The following is a 21486-nucleotide window of genomic DNA, read 5'->3' as shown; positions in this document are numbered from 1 at the left end:
AAGTCTTGAATTTATAAAATATTCAACAGTTCTTATTCCATCGCCATGAGTATTATTTGTGTAAGAATATATTGGTACATTTTATATACAACATGTACTAATGAAAACACCAATCATATAATTTTTATTGAGAACGTTAAAAGGTTTATTTTTTAATTTTTTTACAGTTTAAATTACAATAATTATAAATAGTTGTATCGAGCTTCAATTGAACTAAGCCTTTAACTCATCAATGTCCATTTGAATCAAGTCATATTCTTTTTGATCCAGTCCACGTAAAAACACCACTTTACTATAAATGGCAGGGTACCCTGGCTCTGCACACTTGTATCCACGTGAAACCACTCCGAGGAGGTAGAAGTTGAAGCTACCACCTACCAACGAGGTTAACATCAGAGGACCTCCTGAATCCCCCTGGAAACACAGATAGACTATGTGTACTCTTTTATTTCATTATACTGAATGTTACATTATATGTCTACGATTTATTTAATAAACCTTTCGCAGTAGCTAGACAATGATTCTCTCTCTATTAATGCAACTTATACCAATAACAGGTGAAAAAACGAGTAACCATCTTAGCTGACTTTTTTGAGGACTTTGCATGGTCAAGCTTGGTTATATTTTTTAATTCACATTTTCTTAAGGGTATTGTAAAAGTTAATGAATATAAATTCTTTGATAAGAAACTATTCAACATATCACTTGAAATTACTAACTAATTCATTGACATTTCAAGGATGGTGGTAAAACATGACATACGTCATTTAATAATAACAATTAAGCTGAATAACGAAAAGTAAATTTCAGTTAAGCAAAATGTTTGTTAGGACACCATAAATAGCAGATAGTATATATAGTTAATTGGTTCATCAGATTGAAAACTTACCTGACAAGTATCTTGACCTATGGGAGAGATGGCACAGACGACCCCGTCATCTATTATAACGTTTCTGAACCTTTCGTAAGCGTTTGAACAGTTGTTTTTGTCTGTGATATCTACGCGGGCTTCTTGAAGATGAGTAACAACAGCATTTCGGTTTCCTGTGACCAGTCAAAACAACTTATATGATATAATATGTTTTGATTGTGTTTTAACCTAATACAAACAAAATTACATTTTTCAAGACCTAAGATCTAAAACGTATTATATAATAAGCACATAATCCTCTGTCTCTTAAAATCAATGAGAGTAATTTTCATTAAAAATAAGGGTTGTCAGCCGTAATAGGTTTTGGTGGTAGTAATATAGAAAGGGTTAAAAATTATAAACGAACACAATTTTTCTCATTTGATATTTCTTCAGCTTGACACACTTGTTTGTGTGCTTGCCAATACTGGAGTGTAGCGGGTACGGTGGTTATCGCAAGACAACACTAACAAACAACGTCGAGCGTGGATTTGAAACAGCTAAATGCCCTTGCTTGTCCTTACAAGCTGTCCGCCTGCCCGGCCGTAAGTTCAAAAAAGACATCGTAATATTTATATTTTACTTTTGAAAACAATCGGTCAGACACATAATTAAAGGTTAAGTCAGAAGCATCTAACAATACGTAAAGATCGAATGTTTGACTGGAAAGTGCAACTTTCAGTTTCTGTATATCGTCGAATAATGTTGATATAATTATTATTTAAGTGCCTGATATTTAGTTTTAAGTAGGCTGGAACCGACACAGTATCTACGATTATCTCACGATTATCTCACTTTATCTAGTCACAGTTAACAGTTTGGTTGGGAATCGTTCTTTATCGGAGATTTTTCTCACATCTTTTAGCGTTGCACAAACAAACTAAACTCTAAAGGGATCATTTTCGTCCATTACGACCGTGATGCTGGAACTGTGTCCCACACATTTTCTTTAATGTAAAAGTCGCTATACTAACAAAAACTAATAATAATTCTGTCGTTTCGTTTATAAACATTTCCTTCAACTGTTAAGTTGTTTTAGATTGCGATACATAAACACACAAACGTCAAATGTCATACAGTATGAATGTTTTAATAAGTATTAAGAACGAAAAAACTGAGTGTGAATTATAAACACAGATTTCAATAAATTTAATTTTAACATTGAGAAATATGGCGAATCACGCTAACTGTGGTAATTTAACAACAAGAACTGTAATTATGTTAAGAAATGAATAGCCATATTAATGTAATTTATACTAGACAGCTGATATTGTGATATTGACACTACAGTATTAACCTTACAACCAATCAGAAACGAGGTACCATGACTAGCGCTCCTATCGGTGTGGTGTCAAAGTAGCGCCCATAACCGAACAAGAAGGTATCATAGCACTGGTTACCACATATGAGTTTAACCGGGCTTAACTGTAACAAGCGGTTCATAAATGATTAGGAATAGTCTTAAGTGACGATTTTAGAGTTGTTTATATTTATATTATTTTAAACGTAAAATCTTCAGCTTCTATAATAATTACCTTACTTTTATAAAACCCATTAAGAATAACTTTAGCTTAAGTAAGCCAAACAAATGTAACAAAAACGTATTGAAAATGATCACTGAAAGAACGAAAACAGATAAATATGTTGTCATAATAAAACATTTAAAAATACAATTGAACGTAAAGATATATGAAGCGTGATATTGTACTACGTCTGATAAACCTGCAATGAAGTGCTTTTCGTTGAACTATTCCCTCCTCAGATCACGTTAGACGATCTGGGACGTGATTGGTCTGAGGTCGGGAAAGTACCGATCGGAAAATGCCAGAGTACCTACAAATAAATTACAGTTATTTATAAAAACAGTATTAATATAATAAAAATGAATTATTTTTGCAATATATTCTGCAATATTATATTCCGTAACAGTCAATTGTACAACTATACATTGCGACATGTATCATGTATTGACTTTAAAACAGTCGGATCAGCAGTAAGTGCGTTTATCGCAGTCAACGGGTTAAATAAAAACTTAATGTGCAAAAAATAAAATAATCCACTACACAACTTTGAAAAGAAAAGTAGAGTATTCTAAGTAAAATGTAATTGGACTTCAAAATAGATTGTATATCCAAATACTGCACTTAATTTAAATCAGCATTACTAACTAATAATTAAGATTTTCATAAACCGTCCTTAAAATTTTCCACGGGCTAAAGCAGGATTAAATTAATTATTAGTACTATGTTTGATTGATTAATAATTGAAAGTAGAAAAGAAACGTCTTAATAGTCAATGCATTTTTTTTATCTATTATCTTTCGTACAGATAACAGAAATGGTTCCTTAAAATTAAAAAATATGCACGTGTTTACAGCCTTATAATGTGCGAAAATTAAAAATTGTGTGAAGGACGAGGCATTTGAAGTTTATAAGGTACAACAAAATTTACAAGGTATTATTTATAAGGTACTACAACACATTAGGTATTAAGGTAAATAATAACTATGTAATTGCTAAAAAAAATTTAAACCTGTTTATATATTTCATTCCGAAAAGCCTAAAATTACTTAAAATACGAAAATTATTACAAAATATGTGGATAGATGTAAGTATGACCATGAAGTATGATATATAACAATGTATGACCTCCCCACATGACAAAATATTATATACGTTATTATAAAACGTGTTACAACAAGCGAGATAAGAATAAAAGTATTTAGATTGGTATTGTAATAAGCCTATATAGGGTAAGTGCGCCTATATCGCAATAAGACCCAGTAAGCACTTTCATGTATATTTCAGGAAACAAAATTTTTTTTGAATATTTTGTGTTTTCAATGTTATTATTAAGGACTAAACAAAAAGGATTTCATGGTTATTTTTGAATAAGTAGCCATTTAACAAAATTGCGAGCTAAATACAAACAAAAAAGTTTTTCCTAAATTGCACTTTAATGTGCCTAAAATGCACCTCCATTATGCCTAAATTGCACAGTTTTTAAAATCACGTTTTGGGAGAGAATAAAATCACGAAATGTCATAAAAAACCATTTATTATGAATCACAGGCATTGAAAAGAAATAGAAAACTTTTACTATGTTATACAATGAAATCAACATAATATTTAAACTCAAATAACTGGCTTTCATTTTGCGTTTAGATATTATACCATATCTTTACATACATTGCAATTAAACATCTGGATGGTTTCACCCCCACACAAATGACATGAAACCAATCACTACAATTAAGACATTGAATCATACCTTCCTCTCTCTCTCTCTTCGCACATTTTGCAATACCACGATGACTCATTAAAGTTAGGCCTATCATTATTTACTGTTTTCGTGCAACGAGTTTGATCCTCCGCGGTGTCAAATTTATTTTTTTCTTTTAGCTGAAACACTTTTTTTTCTTAGCGTCATTCTTTGCTAAGGATTTTCCTTCAAGTTTATTCTCATTCTTAGATTCTTTTTCTGTCTTCTCTTTTTATTTCAATAACAGCTGAGCTTTATAGGGTGGTTAACTTGTAAGAACCTCAACAATTTGTGTTGAAGTTGATTTTTTTTCTTTTTTTCTTTAGCAAAACAACTAGTATCTGGTAAAAAGGGAAAACACTAGATGTAGTTTTCTGGTACTGTCTTTAATAGATGTAGTTTTCTTAGCTCTAGACGTTCCAAACGGAAGCAGTAGAACTGGGGTTTCTGGCATAAAAGATCGGTCAGAGCCGTTCTTCATAATTTGGCTGGTTGAAGGTCTGACGTCATCATTTGGCTGATCTTTTGTGACAGCGTCGTACCTGATGACAACAGGAGCATATTAGTGTGTGAACGGCAAAGTCGCGATCTTTCAAAAAGGTCTTTGTTTATAGGCCAAATCCCAGTGGCTCTGAAGCCATTTATAGCCGTAGCTACGACGGCTGATTTTATGGATAGCTTTCGTTCAGTAGATGGCTTATATGTCTTACAGTAATTTTGTCAAATGAGTTCTAAAGTAAACTCACATTCCTTGTGGAAAATTGGTTTTCAAGGGTCCAAAGAAACTGACATCGAGCGGCTGTAGCCTGTGACTTGTGTGTGACGGTAGGGATAACAAGATGACCCCATGATCTCTAGCATATTCTATAACCTCCAGATTTTTTGTATGTGTGACGTATGGCCATCTAGTATAATGAGACTTTTTTTATCTTTACTAGGTTTGATAAAAGACACAAAGTTTTTTAACCAGTTCAAAAATACCTCAGCGTTGCTCCAACCACTCTCAGTCATGTCAAACGTTGGTCCGAAGGAGCTCCTATTTTCCATTCGGGTTTGAATCTCAAACCTTTGAAAACAAGCATTGGTGGTACAAAAACACCAGCTGCACTCATACAAAATATCCCAGTGGTCAGGGTACCCCTTTCTGCACTAGTCCATTGACCCCACTTTATGTTTTACTTTTTGAGCCAAAATCTTACGTGGCCTCTGGACGGTTGAAAGGGCAGTCTCGTCGACATTGAAAATCTCAGAGGCCTGCAGCTTGTTTTTCATCAGCTGATATATTTGTCAGGGTATCGTAGAAAATATCCGTTCTCTCCTTTATAAACCCACTGGCCCTAGCCATTGATGTTGCCTCGGGTTTTCGTAAAGACCACCTGTGGATGTCTTGAAATAAAATAATAATACCATTTATCCCCTGCCATTTTGGTTTCCATATTGAACCTATGCGGTAGACCATTACCCTCAGCTAGTTGAAACGCCAACTTCTTTCAAATCTTCTCGGGTAACTCCAAGAAACTTTTTTCTCTAAATCTAATACGTGCTGTACCAATTAATTTTCCAACTCAGCTGGCAAGTCTTGGGGACGACCGACCGAACACCTGTTTAGAATCAGTTGTATAGGTATTTGTTCCGACGAGGTGACGTTTTTAATGTTTTTTCGGCACCTCGTACCCCGACAAACTGCATTAATGCACATATCACCGTTCTTGAATGACGCAATCGCCCTTTCCATATCCTCTTCCTTCCATTTATACCGTAATTTCTGCCTCTATTCGCCAATATGAAATGAATAACATCATATTAGCCTAAATTGCACCAGTAAAAAAAAGGTGCAATTTAGGGAAACCGGTGCGGTGCATTTTAGGCAAATCGCCATATTGAAACTAACTACTTCGTGTTTGAGGTTAGGTTGTATATTCAAATCGAACTACGTTTCATTTAAAAGCTAAGATTGCCCACTATATAGTTATATAATAAGAATTTTATTCACCCTTCACACGATCGTGGCACCATAAAGTCAAAATCACCCAAAAATAACAAGCGCACTGTGAAATAAACGAAAGTTTTTTTATACGGAACGACAATCAACTCCCTCATTAAACCCAAGTGTGTAGTACTGACTGTTTTACTGTTAGAAGCTTCACCTTGCCCCGCGTGGATCGCTGCATGTCTGTTCATTTTGCCACAACATCAGTGGTGCATTTTAGGCACAGGTGCAACTTAAGCGCACTTTCCCCTACTCTTAATGTTATTATTAATTATTACTGTTAGTAATCATTGTAATAAAGAACAACGAGATTGCCCTCAACATAACAGAGTGAGTGAAATGAGTTGTCTATAAATGTAAATTTTTTGGTAAATTAAATAAAAAGGCACACGCAACTAAATTAGAGTTAAATAAAACACTGGGAAATGTAGTTCAGCACATGAATAACGAACACACGGGTTTTCGTGGCGACGTGGTGTGTCGTTTGGACAATCTGAGGTCGGGAAAGTACCGATCGGAAATACCCCTGGCCATCAGTGTGGACTTCGGTGACCCCGCACCTCTGGCGAAAAAAAAACATCCCTCCGGATAAAACCCAAATTCAAGTTCTAGTCACGTGAGCCCTCGTAAGGTTATCTTTGGTAAACTTTGGCACTAATAGTAACATACTAATGATAACCTAATCTGAACCTACGTATATAGCTCAATAACAATAAATATTAGATAGGGACGTCCTTCTCGCCGATATCGCTTTCTTTTTTGGAGGCAGAAAACAAGAACCGATCGTCATAATGGCATGTATTTTTCACAGTTAATCAAATAAAGTCCGTTCTTTCTAAAAATCCAGTGTTTTAGGACCCTGGTAAGTAAAACTCTTCCATAATGGTCCCCGGATAATAACTAAGTACCTATTTGTCTTTTTTCAGACAAGGAAAATGGAAGAGCTTCTGCCAAAATGATGCATAAAATAAACTCAAAATGAAAGATCTAATAAGAATTATCTGTTTAGTTCATTTTAATGTATATGAATGCATTATTCATCCCAGGACTGAATAAATCAACTAATAATAGGTTCTTACTTTCCGTCAAACGACAGTCCTTTAAGATGCAGAATAAATCTAAAGGTTTCGGTACAATAATACAGTATTATGATCAGAATTGCAGATTAAAAATTATTATATATAAATTAGTCGGTGGTGTCATAAAAACATCTAAACAAACACAAACACAATTTAACGAGCGTTTTTTAAAACATTTTTATGTTTATGTTTGTATTTTTGTAGATAATTTACAACAATCGAGAATAATGTCTAAGTGCATACTGATTTGAAATATTTCAGCTTTACCAATTTATTTAATGAATATTTGTGTAAAGATGTAAAATTTTTGCTATCCTGTCTGCAATTTTGTGTAGGATAAACTATGTATATTGTCGATTAAGTCTATAAAAATGAGCATTATAAAAGATGCACTCACTTTATATGAATATACAGGGTGTTTGAAAAGTATGGGTACGGCTTAATAATTTAAAAACCATAGGAGATAACATCTATAAACTTTGCACAGTGTCATATGGCTATGTAAACTATTTTTCCTTGCTATTACCATGACATGCCAACCATGGGGGGACGGCCCACAGAGGAAAACATGGAAATCTTAAATTGAAGCATGGGTCGAGTGATACCTCATTTGAAAGAGCTCACTTAGTAGAGTTGAATGCCGCAAACCGCATCTCAAAAGGTTTATCCAATCAGAAATGGCAGATGTTTTTTAGTTTTATTTATTGTGTTATAAATTTACTAGCGGACCCGGCGCGCTTCTCTGCGCATTTCAATAAGTTACCCACGGCTTCGCACGCAAATCTTAAGAAACCGAAGTCCTTATATTACTTAGTAAATTTTTTTTTTACTATATAATAAATTTTAGATTTAAATTAGTTATATCTCCGATGCCACGATTGAGCTTGCTTTGTTGTCTCGATCGAGAGAATATGTACACACGGAGTTTTGAGAACCATTACTTCTGTCAAAAAAAAAAACAACTATAGGTTGATTTTATAACATTTTTTATATTTGTAGCCAAACGTAAGATAGTAATTATGATATCTGCATTGCTCTTCTTATCAAGCATGAGCATGGTTTTATATTAAATTAAAAATATTGCAGTTAAAGGTGAATTTTTACGTCAAATTTGAATTGTATTATCTGGATAGTAAAGTCTATGTTTAACAGTGATTGCAGAAACAGTTTAAACAAAATTTGTCGTTTCTCTTAAGCTTACTCTATGCTTTAAAACTATAAGTGTAATATATGTTTACAAAGAACAGCTGATTAAAAATTTGAAAAAGACTCTTTCACTTAATAACCATATGTTTGCTGCAATGCATTTCTTACGGGTATTTCTGTAACCAGTTGGGGCGGAATCCTGAATCGGGAAAGGGATAAAAAAGTATCCTATAAAATCCTTCTACAGATCAAGACGAACAAATTAAAAAAAAAATTAGGCGAAATCCGTCCAGCCGTTTTTGTGAGTGATGCGAGTTACACACGAACAGTTTCATTTATATATATATATATATATATAGATGACATAATTTGCTAATTAAAAAAGTCAGTGAAAACACATTGGTTAGTAGAGTGAAACGCCGCCAACCGCATCAGAATACGACGATCCAGTCAGAAATGGCAGCGCATAATGTGTACTTCACAATGTGTACCTAAAACAACCCGCCATTTCTGATTTGATAAACCTTTTGAGATGCGGTTTGCGGAATTCAACTCTACTAAGTGAGCTCTTTCAAATGAGGTATCACTCGACCCATGCTTCAATTTAAGATTTCCATGTTTTCCTCTGTGGGCCGTCCCCCCATGGTTGGCATGTCATGGTAATAGCAAGGAAAAATAGTTTACATAGCCATATAACACTGTGCAAAGTTTATAGATGTTATCTGCTATGGTTTTTAAAATATTAAGCCGTACCCATACTTTTCAAACACCCTGTATATCATCGCAGTGAAGGTAAGAACGTGTATTACAGCTAAGAAGTTATTGTGTAGTAGTTGTAAATGCCCAGAAACAATAATAGTGTGGATACCTTTACGTAAAAAATAAAAAACACAATGAGATAGACAAAGGGCGTTAGAAACATTTTTAAGGAGCTACCGATCCCCATTTAGGCCTCGTAAGACACTGGTCCAAACGAGGATATTATCAAATAGAATAAGGAGTCGATAGAATACAAGGTCGATGGTACTGATAAAAGTCCAACGATCACAGTCAGGTTTTGAACCTGATCTATCTCTAACTCAGATCAAAAATCTAACGTCTCAAACTTTCGGTCATTACCACTTCCAAAATAATAGTAAATAGTTATAAGATTTTATGATCGATAAACATTATTGAACTTTATTACCACTGTGCCTACATTTTGTTATAACCGTTATTTTTGCCTCATAATTTGGTATCCTTATTGAGTAGTTATGATCCTGCTATACCAATTACTAGAAATAGAAAATAAATAATTGTGTTTTCTAGCAATTATTAATTTTATCACATTTTTTAAAATAATAAAACCTTATTTTAAGTGAAAAGTAAACTTGTACATGTATGTGTATCTTTATATATCAAGGGAATTATAAATTACTGTAAAATAGGTTTAGTATTAATTGCAAGTTGCCATGAGTAAATAGTGGAATGTCTTAAGATGTAAATATAATTTTAACTCACCATAAGCCGTTCTTCCCCACCCCGTAATATCACAGGATTCTCCGACCAGGCTGGAAGAACCAAAGGTGTCAGATTCTGGCAGACAGATGGGACGAATGAGAGCTGAAAATCAACAGTAAGTTATGATAGTTATCAAAAGAAGCATTGACGTCTTAGAGAACTGAGGAGTGACTCTACAAACAGTCAGCTGGTCATGACCCTTGTACTGAGTCATGTAAAGAGCAGCTTACTTTACTGGGTCCTAGTGAGTGGTTATTTACCATATTAATCTTTTCTTAAATAAGGAACAACGAATCGGGCACATCCAATGACTCCGCCGAAAGCAATTAAATTTCACTCAAATTCTCTGCTGGCATCTTTAAACAGGTCACTAATGTTAGTCAGTATCTATATACTCGTATTCTGTTCGGCGTGCAACCATATTTGGAGACACGCTTGGCGAATTAAATATATGTGGGTTTTGGAGAATTTTCAATTCCATGGCCGCCCTTTTAAGGCACGGTTTTTCTAACTCGCCGTCATCTAAGCTAGCGCTCTGGTAGTCTTTAGTATACAACAGATGCACTACTTTATTTCCTTTTCTATGGCTTAAACAACCATATCACCATATCATTCGTCACCATATCACGGTGAACTTACTAGTTAAAGAGCATGAGAAACTGATATAATATTAAGAATATTGTTTTAAAAGTAAGCTCTAACCAACAGTTAAGGCAGTCTAGCTGCAATAATCACTCACCGCATTGAAATACAACGTCGCTTCGCTGTTAACAGAAATTATATTTTGCCCACTAGCCGCGGACCTATCAAAATTTTACCGCGTCCCAGATTGGCCCGCGAGCCACAGTTTACAGACAACTGCTGTAGTCCATTACATGACCTGTAAATACATACTCATTAAATTGGCGCTCTACACTGTCACGTAATTTGAAAGCAAAACAGGAGACAATTCTGAGTTTCAAAAGAGTCTTCATTGACCAATTGAGAAACAAATTAAGGTCTCTTCTCCAACTTCTTTGGACTGAAATAGTCCTTAAATTCTAAATAAATACATTCCGTCCTAAATTGCATGCTGGAACTGCAATAACCCTGGACTTGAGTAAAATCTTGCAAGACAAAATACTATTCTTTATAAGATTAAAGGTAAGCCCTGTGCTGACGTCTGCACTAATTGAGAGGTCTGAAAATCCCAAATCAAATTCGGAAATGAAGACCATCAGCGTAAACCAAAGAAGGAACTCGATGTACTTAAACAGTTAATATGCAAGATTTAAACTAATAAAGAATTTCAAACAATTCCTAAGTACATTACGAAAATTATAAAATTATGTCTTATTCCTTTGACTCTACTGGTAGAATTGTGTGCTGAAAGTTTCTATTTTAGTTTGATCAATTTAGGTTAAAAAATAAACACTCTTGAAGCTGTTAAGCCCGTTAAAATATTGGGCTACCATGCTACTAAATGTCTGACAAGAAAGTGTCTTCACACATCACTGCACACTTGCGTGATGATCTGGCACTTATTTTCGAAAAAGCTTTTATTAGTTTTTAATATTTCAAAATGTTTATTTGCAAAACATGTATTATCTTCATACATACATGTTTTGCAAATAAAAATTTTGAATACTATTAATTATATTTTAAAATGCCATAATGTATATTACAGTGTTATGTGTAAATATCTATAATTTTTTCAACGAAACGTAAATTTTTTTTCTTTTAGGAATAGGTCCTGTTATTATTTTAAGACAAAGTTTGAAGAATGTTTGTGAAATATATATTTTCACGAACGAATATCAATTCCTACATACACGACGGTAACACAAAGAACCTTGTTACTATGGGTGCTGTGATCTAAATATATGATTTTTGTCAAAAGGAGCTGAGTACCAAATTTGGCAAAACTGATTTTTTGTGGTTCTCCGTGCCTAGGGGGATCAATATCTATGAGAGTTAAGTGCCAATTCCTTCCTAGTAGTTCATATTAATGCTCAAAGTATTCAGTGATCGTAATGGGGGTGGGGGGGGGGGGGGGTGGGGGGGGGGGGGGGTGGGGGGGGGGGGGGGTGGGGGGGGGGGGGGGTGGGGGGGGGGGGGGGTGGGGGGGGGGGGGAAATTTTTAAAACGGGTTTAATTTTTTTATGAACTGAGGGGAGGGAAAAGGTTGTAGGAATTTCTAGGCCCACTAATTTTAAAAAGTAATTTGGTTTCAAGTTTTGTAGCCGAAAATTAAAAAAAATATTTAAAGCCAAATTTTTTGAAGGAGGCGGGGGGCTTAGTTGCCTCCACGAATCCGAATTAAAGATGAAATCCTCCCCTTCAGTTCATGTAACTAAACTAAATAATACTGGCGAATATACTGGCCCTCCTCCAGATCTAACATCTGGCAGCGCTCCATACAAGCCAATCCTCTCAAGTGGTATAAGAATTAAAAAACATTTCTGATCCAACCTTGTTCCAGAAGAAATTAATGGGAGCACTACACTCCGGTTGGATGCCGGTCCAATAGCGCTGGCAGGGCGCGGGCATTCAGTTGGCTTCAGTGCTGTGGGCAGACTCGCCGCACCAGTCCCGCTGACGGCACTCACGGGGACCCTATAGAATCCCAACATAACCAGTAGATAATTCAGATCAACTTTACTACAACCCGAGAAATAATAAAAACTTAATTATGTTTGCCACAAAGTATAATAAAAATATTTAAATTTAACAATTAAAAAAAATAACAATCTGTAACTAACAGTACCTTTTAAGTATCAAAGACTATTTCCTAAAAATAACTCAAGACACCAAGTATTTTAAGATGCACTACTTGGTGCCAATATTAAATATTACATAGGCTAGGACAGCCATACTAAATGATTAAGCGTGATAACATTTACTTGTAACTATAATTCGCTGGATATTTAATCATTATATTATAATAATTTACATTTTGCTATTAAATATTAATTGTAAAGGTAGGCCTGATAATAATTATATAATTTACAAATAATAACAATACATTATTTCCCAAATAACAATAATTAAATTCTAATCAGTTCACGCTACTATAAAGGCAATAATTAAATAATAAAATTGAAATCATGGATGTTGCCACCCAAATTTGCACGCAACACAAAACACGAGGTAAACAAAAATTTGCAAAGTCCTGTACCGTCTCGCTTACACTAAAAAAAACAAAAGTGTGTACACGGAATAAAAGAATTTCCGTTCGCCGAACGGATCAGTTAGAAAGCACTAGAGCAAAAATAGAAAACTTAACTGGCAAAGTAAATAAATTAACAAATTTTAGAATGTACGAAAGACAGGAACGAACACTTTGCGACACGAACACGTACACGAGGAACACAAGTTACAAAAATATATATAAATTACTTATAACTAATCAACGAAAATATGTGTCTGGGTGAGAGAGAAAAACCGCCAACTAAATAAGTTAAGAGAGTGCAAAAGAACACTTACCTGCCGAAAGTCGGAGAATTAGCCAGCCATGTGGAACGGGACGAGCAGCGAACAGACAGCAAAACGCAGTAGCTTCTCCGAACGTGTCTCCGAACAGTCTGACCGCTCCGAACAGTAGCCGGAGCCGGTGCCGGTGAACAGCTGGTCGGTAAACTAGTCAAGGTCAACCAGCTGACCTCAACCAATCAGTCCAACCAGGCAGAAAATCAATACTTGACGGAGTGACTCCCCCACCGACTGACAAGAGTGGCCGAGGTGGGAAAATAATAGACAAAAAATAAATTGCCCAAACTGAGCCCCGGCTCAACCTCCCCCACTAAAAAGGGTGCAACCCCAAACAAAACCTCTCCCCCACTGAAAGAAGAACCAACAAGCTCTGACACAGGATACGGGAAGTCGAGAACCCTAACAGGAAACGAAGTCCTGAGCAGGAGGCAGACAAAACACGGTCCTCCTGAAAAATTTTGAGAGGCGCCTCTCTTGGAGAAAGAAGAAAACAGAAAGAGAGTAAAACGACACCACAGAGAAAACCAGGGGTGATCAGTCCCCGGACACCCCCGCAGCCGCACCAGTATCCAGAGCATGACCAGAGGTATCACCACGGAAGGCCTTCAGATGAGAAACATGGGCCTTCCGCCACAACCTCCCCGATACGGGATCAACCAACTCAGCAGTAACTGGGGAGAGAAAACGAAGAATCCGGTGGGGACCTGTCCACCGATAGCAAAGTTTGGCTGCCCGTTTATCCACGGCCGAACTGACCGGATGGGCCTTACAAAAGACAAGATCCCCCACCTGGAAGGGGTTAGCAATACGTCCCTTATTGAATTTCCTCCTCACCCTTTCCCTAGACTGTAGGAGCTTAACCCTGACTGCTTCCCAAGTGTCACTTACATTGGGAGTACCAGGTACTGGTAGAAGACTATCCAGACTCCAGAGATTAGACAAGGGATCAGAAGGAGGACGACTAAACATGACCTGAAAAGGCGTGGAATCATGACTTTCGTGAAGAGCAGAATTGAAGGCTAACTGAAGCCAGCTCAGGTTTTCATCCCAGGTAGTTTGTTTCCTCAGCGTGATAAGCGATGAGGGCGGCTCTGAGATTGCGGTTGAACCGCTCAGCATGAGAAGGCTGGGGGTAGTAAGGAGATGTAGTAACATGTTTGATTCCATGCCCAAAACAGAAGCGATGAAACTCCCTCGACACGAATTGTGTGCCGTTATCCGAGACGAAGGTGGCGGGCACTCCAAAATTCTGTAGAAGGCGGGACTTGAGTGCCTTGACGGTGAGCGACGCCGTGGCACTCCTAAGAGGAATCAACCAGCAAAACTTAGAGAAAGCATCCACAGCAACAAGCAGGGAGGTGTTCCCTGACTTGCTACGGGGAAAGGGTCCCACATAGTCAATGAACACTTTCTCAAGAGGCCGCTCCGCCACCCTCGGAGGAAAGAAGTCCTAATTTGGTATTTTGTGCTGGTTTACTGACCGAGCAAAGATGACAAGCTCGTACTCTACCAGCAATGTCTCTGTCCATACTCTTCCAGATAAACTTATCTCTGATTTTAGCGATGGTCTTGTGAATACCTAAATGACCGCCCACGGGAGAAACATGAAAGTAGGAAAAGACCATCGGTATGAGGGCACTCGGCAGAACAATCTTGGGACCACCTCCGCGTCGGGCACGACAGCAGAGGACACCCTTGGACAAGAAGTAAGGAGAGTGGGCTTCTCCCTCCCGGAGCTCACCAATGATGTTTGACAACTCGGGGTCTTGAAGTTGGTGAGAGCCAAAACTCTCAAAGGCAGCAGGGAAATCCAACATCACAGTCCCACACAACGGTGCTTGAGAATCAACAGGATCGCTGGGTAGATGATACATTCTAGAAAGAGCATCGGCGACGACGTTTTGGGTACCGCGAATGTGCTGCAACCCTGAATTTAAAGGCCGCAATTTTGACAACCCAGCGACCAATCTTCCCGAGTTGTCGAGGATGGGCCAATAACCAGGAAAGAGCCTGATTGTCAGTTTCCAGCAGAAATTCGGAATGCTCTAGGAACCTCCGAAACTTATCCATGCCGAAAACGACCGCCAGACACTCCAGCTCATAAATAGAAGATTTCTTTTCCGGAAGGGTCAAAGTCCTAGATGCAAAAGCTATAGGTTGCCGAGCGCCGTCGAATTCTTGAGAAAGCACAGCTCCTACAGCACAGGATGAGGAGTCAGTCTGCAAGATGAAGGGCCTACTAAAGTCCGGTATTCGCAGCACAGGAGGTTGGATAATGGCCTCCCTAAGCAGTTGAAAAGCACGTTCTTGATCTTCACCCCAAACGAACTTTGCGTCTTTCCTTCTTAAGGCGTTCAGAGGGGCGGCCCACCTCGGCAAAGTCAGGAATAAACCTACGGTAGAAATTAACCATGCCGATGAATCTGGCAACACCCTTGGCATCCTTCGGAGGAGGAAAAAATCCCGAATGCCTTGGGTCCTGGCAGGATCTATAGATACACCCCTAGACGACACGAGGTGACCGAGAAACGATATTTCAGACTTGGCGTAAGACACCTTCTCCGGATTGACGGTAAGGCCAGCCCTATACCCAACCTAACCAAGACCTCCTCAAGATGTTTAACGTGTTCCGTGAAAGACTCACTGTAGACCAGAAGATCATCAAGATAATTAAAGACATACCTGAACTTCACATCGTGGAAGATGGAGTCAAGCAACCTAGTTAACGTTTGGGCCCCCACAGCTAGCCCCATAGGCACAGATCGGTACTGATACAAATTCCACGGAACACAGAAGGCCGTGAGAGGACGTGATTCCTTCTTCAACGGAATCTGATGATATGCTTGGTTCAAATCAAATATAGTGAAAAATTTGGCCTTACCGAACCAATCAAAAGCAGAATGGAGATCGGGGAGAGGCACTGAGTCTATTTCAATTTTGGCATTAAGTTTTCTTAGGTCAACCCACCATACGATGTTTTTCCATTAGGCTTTGGAACCAAGAACGCTGGACTGGCATACGATGAGTTTGAGGGCTCAATAACTCCCTGATCCAAGAGATCCTTGATGATACCACGCATAACCTCCATCTTTGGAGGAGCCAACTTGTATGGGTGGGAGCGTACTGGCTGAGTGTCAGTCAGACGAATTTCATATTCAATAAGATGGGTAGAACCGAGCTTGGGTGTGAGGACATCCGGAAATCTTGAGCAAAGCTCACGGAGAACCCCAGCTTGCTCCTCATCCAAGTGACCGAACGGGTTCCCAGGGGCAGAACCTTCCTCACACTCCACCTCCACAACCTGCGGCGTCGATTTGCATTTATCAGAAAAGGGGACTGACACTCGCCGATTGAATTTGAAATAAGACTGGCCCGCCTGAAGATCCAGCACCAAACCAGTCTTTTGAATAAAATCCGCCCCCAAAATACAATCCATACTCAGGTCCTGGGCCACAAGGAAGCTCCACACCCATGAAAAATATTCAACCTTAAACTTGATTGAAGCCTTCTTCGAAATTGGAAGAGGGGAATTAGAAGCAGTCCAGCAAGTTAAAGAAGACTCCTCGGTGTGCTTCACCAAACCTAACCTTGAAATGGCTTCAAAAAGACGGGAAGAGATGAGGCTACAGGCTGACCCGGAATCAACTAGGGCCTTATGCACTGAGTCTCCCACTAAGATATTGATATAAGGGCACACCGAAGATGCTGTCCTAAGCCGTAGGTTTCCCTTCTCTGCTAGGCTCATAGTGTCCAAACTATTAATCAAATTTTTCGCACAGGTACTATTTTTTTTGAAATTTTTTCTTAGACCTCGGGGGAACTTCAGAGAAAACCCCCCTTTGATCTAGTTTTTTGGACCAGTGCGATATCTCCTAGGACACTCCCGACGAGTATGACCTCGTTCACCACAGGCATAGCAGATGGGTGGATGAAGCCCACCAGAGTGATGTGGCCCATCCACGGGATTCTGTACGGCCGTGACAGCCCTGGAGGGCTGGATGGAACGATGATTGTTCCTCTCCGCCCTCTGCCGGTCAGCAAACTGCACGCTGCGCGAAGCAATGCACAGACGGTCCAGTTCAGAAAAGGTGGAAGGGCGACCAGCAAAAACTAGACGGGACCTCTCTTCAGGATTGAGACCCTCAAGAATGGTGGTGACCACAGTACTTTCGGGGATATTGAGCCTTAACACCCTATCAGTGTCCCTCACCTCGGCCACAAACTTAGCCAAACTCTCTCCGTTGCCCTGAGGCCTAAAGAATTTCTCCACACGGAGACGCTCCCTCAACTGACCAGGAACAAAGAAATCCAATGCCTCCCTATGAAAATCATCCAGGGTACCACCCCTCTGGAGAACTCGAACCAGACAGTCCACCCAAAGGTGGCCTACAAAACGGAGAGATGACATGCAGGAAGCTCGCTCCCCTGAAGACCAGGCAAGTCATGCAGTCGCAGGATCTCAGAAAGAAACCGCAGCAAGGCTTCAGTATCTAGACCATCCACCGTAGGTAGTCGCTGCAGCAACGGGGTAAGTGGGTTTGGGAGCTTGTGATACTGAACAAAGGATCCCGTCATCACAGCTCCCAGTCCTCCAGATCCAGCAGGCAGGGTCCCGTCCACACCAGACACCCCCGACGCCACGCCCACATCAAAGTCTGCAACAACTGACCTAGGGATCCGGCATTCACCCTTAACAGCCGCAGCAGAGTCAACCGCAGACAAGGTTTTTTCAGGAGCCTTTGCTCCCTCGTCCCTCTCGAGTACAGTCAGCAGGCTGTCCACCAAGGTGATGCGTTCCTCCAACCACTCCCTATCACCAGAACTGGTAAGCTTGGATCTAAGTAGCGACAGCCTCATATGTAGATGGGTAAGCCGGGACAAATACCTAGCCCTCTCTCGGCCAGTAGGCGGCGACTCCAACCAGTCCTCCTGACTATTTTCAAAAGTCTCCAACTTAGCCTCCAAAATAGGCCTCTGCTTCTGGAACGTCAAATCTCTAGGCCAGGTCGTGTGTCCAGTTCCATATTATCACGCAGTTGCTTCCGCATGGACTCGCAGTCGGAACCCGGATTAAGCCCACGAGCCAACAACTCAAAATGGAGATCCTCCTTCAGCAAGTATTCAGGCACCAGAGAGACAGGCATGATAACAAAGAGTAACAAAAAAACTAACAAACAACACACTGACTCGAAGTCAACAACTAACAAATCAAAATTAGTAAGGCGACAAGTGAATAACTTAGTGAGACAACACTCTCAGCAGGGTCCCCAGAATTCCTGCCGTCCACGAAACACGGCAGCGAATCCAAAATACCACAACAAAACACTACGCCGTACCAGAACAAAACCAGAAAAAAAACAACGATGACAATGTATAACAAAAACACACAAGTAATAATAATCAGGAAATAAATAAGTTCACACACTTCCTGTAAATCAGCGAAAAATAGCTCAGCGAGACGGCACAGGCGCAGGAAGTCACAAACTAACTTCAACTCCTCCCTCTCACCACCAGTGGCAAAACAAAAACCCCGGGCCCGCAGAGGGTAAAAACACGTAACCACGCTCTGCTACCATTTTGTTCCGAGGCCTCCTGTCTTTTTCGCTTACTCGGAACAGTATATACACTATTTACAAAGTTTTTTTCTTATATTATTTTATTTACAAACATGTTTATCGAAGCAGGGGCCATGGCATCCTTCTTTTCACTTGCTGCATCAGAGTCTTGACCTTTTCCTTGAGGTTTTGTATGTCTGTCCTTTTTCTGTGCATACCCAGCAAGTTTTCATCGATGTTCCTGGTATTTTTTCAAGGCTTTTGGGCCCAGCATTATGACCACCACCGCCTGGCAAATTGTCAGCTTTTTGATGAATGAACCATTCCTGAGCTATGTTTTCAATGATGATGACAATAAACTTATATCTAGAAGCAGGTTTCAAATTATTATTTATACAGTTCTCTTTATACATAACATAACTATTTAGTACCATTCTACAGAAAATATTGAAAGCCACCTTCTTCCAATATTTCACTGTGCGCCTTTCGTCCAAGTAAGTATACAGCATCATATCAAAGTGGTCTATTCCCCCCATGTAGGTGTTGTAGTTTGCAATGATCTTAGGTTTTGTTTTAATAGTTTGTCTACCACGCCTTCTGTTTGTTACATCTACATTTCCTACGTCACCTTTAGATGATAATAATATAATGGGAAACTTTTGGGTCTTTTTTTGACGGTAGGCCATTGCAATGTTGTTCTCATTTTTGGTATACTGTTTCTCCTACACCTATTTTATTTTTCAATTCTTGTGACAATCCGTTTTCGATTTCGCCTAGTTGTTCCTGTGAAAAAGGTTTTCCGACTGTACAGCATTTTCATGAGAGCTATACTTGAAAAGAAATTGTCTACAAAAACATGGTATCCTTTTTCAAGATAATTACACATAGTTAATAATTTGATAACTACTGAATAGCCCAATCCATACTGCTTAATTTCATTCCTGTCTTCATTTGATTTTGCTCCTTTATAGCAAAAGAAACTCATACAATATTTAGACACTGAGTCGCATAACACCCACAATTTGATGCCCCAGCGGTGGTGGTGTTTATTGGGCATATACTGCATCAATGTGGTCTGATTCTTCGTCCCAATCAAGCTCTCATCCACAGATTGTTCGTGGGCTATGTAGTGGTGTTTGAACATTCTGTTACAGTGATCGACTAAAGGTGTGAACTTCTGTGTAGGATCATAGCCGGGTTCATTTACTTTTGGTAAAGCTGTATTATCGACGAGATGAAAAAAACATAGAAGTGATTCGAACCGTAAACGGGGTGAACATTTTGCTGAACCAAGGTGTAATTTGCGATGATGTAGTAGACCAGTATGCCTTTATAGTTGGCTTCCTGACAAGGCCCATATTTAGAACAACATCAATGAAGGCTTTGATTTCCACTAATGTTGTTGGAATCCACTGTCTAAAGCGACTGTAAGGTGAAGCTGTATCTCCTCTTGAGTTTACAGTTTGGTTAGCATATCTATTGGTTTCTAAAACCATCAAATTCAAAAGGGTTGTTGTAAAGAATAAATTGAAGTATTCTACAGGACTTGCATTTACTGGTGGGCAGTGTTTAGGTCCAGGAATTGCCATAAAGGAAAAGTTATGGTTCAAATAAACATTATCTTGAGCTGTCACTTTTTCACATATGGGACCTTCATCATTAGAGTCCTCAACACTATCATCTATATCCGAATTATCACTCAAGACTTGTCTACATTGGTTGGGGATCCTAGGCCTAGGCGTATGAGTAGGCCTACGTTGATCATTTTCTGGGTCATCACTATCACTGTCATCGGTTTCTAAATGAGACCTAGATGTACCCAAATGTTTATCTGGAATTAATCTAGCTCTCTTACCATTTGAAGTAGATGGTTGATCAGGTAAATAGCTCGGATCAGCATCGCTATCGTCAGCAAACAAATCGCTAACGCTAGAATCCGAGTCAAGATTCTAGTCCATAATTCTATCTATTTCACTCGTTCTAATATCGTCATGACAATCCATTGTTTATATTTCCACTCAAAAAAATTAAATTTAACACTAATAACTACTAAAAACTCAAGAAAACAACGATATAATACATAAACAAACACAACCACAATAACAACAGCCAACGGTACTGTGGAACGTAAACAAAGACTATAAATGAGTCATATTTAGCAGCGTCTATTTCAATTCCAAAGACATTCAAATTACGAAAAACATATTTCGTTCTATTCCTAAGCTTACGTACTACATGAAATACATGACGACATTTGTCATACGTTGTCTAGTAATTTTTAAATACGCAAAATACAAAGCGGCAGTAAACTGCCGCCCGGTCTTTTTCGCAGGTTTTCAAGGCAGCAGTTTCCTGCCACCTGGGGTTCAAAGGGTTAAATTAGTGGTAACAATGTAGTTACAATTAATTTTGCCTGACGATGGAACCTTTGGTTTCAAAAGGCATCATCTCAAAAATAAAATTACATTGTAAAGGAGCTAAAAATTATTTTCAATTGGTCCAAGAGTCTTAAGTGTTTTTTACCTTGTTATTGAAGCTTTACTGGTGTACAAAAGTATATAAATCAGTTTTTCA

The 21486-nt window shown here is 38.7% G+C and overlaps 1 long non-coding RNA gene across 1 annotated transcript; it reads right to left on the bottom strand.

Moving 5' to 3' along the window:
- Nucleotides 1-95: 95 nt before the first annotated feature.
- On the bottom strand, nucleotides 96-10006 carry LOC124352723. Its single transcript, XR_006921532.1, has 3 exons — nucleotides 9887-10006; nucleotides 890-1044; nucleotides 96-414 (listed from the first exon to the last, which is right to left on the bottom strand). It is a non-coding gene; the product is annotated as an uncharacterized LOC124352723 (long non-coding RNA).
- Nucleotides 10007-21486: the final 11480 nt, after the last annotated feature.

The sequence above is a fragment of the Homalodisca vitripennis genome, chromosome 1, assembly GCF_021130785.1.
Source record: "Homalodisca vitripennis isolate AUS2020 chromosome 1, UT_GWSS_2.1, whole genome shotgun sequence".
Lineage (NCBI taxonomy): Eukaryota > Metazoa > Arthropoda > Insecta > Hemiptera > Cicadellidae > Homalodisca > Homalodisca vitripennis.
The sequence above is the reverse complement of the archived record's forward strand: the minus strand, read 5'-3'. Positions and strand labels throughout refer to the sequence as shown.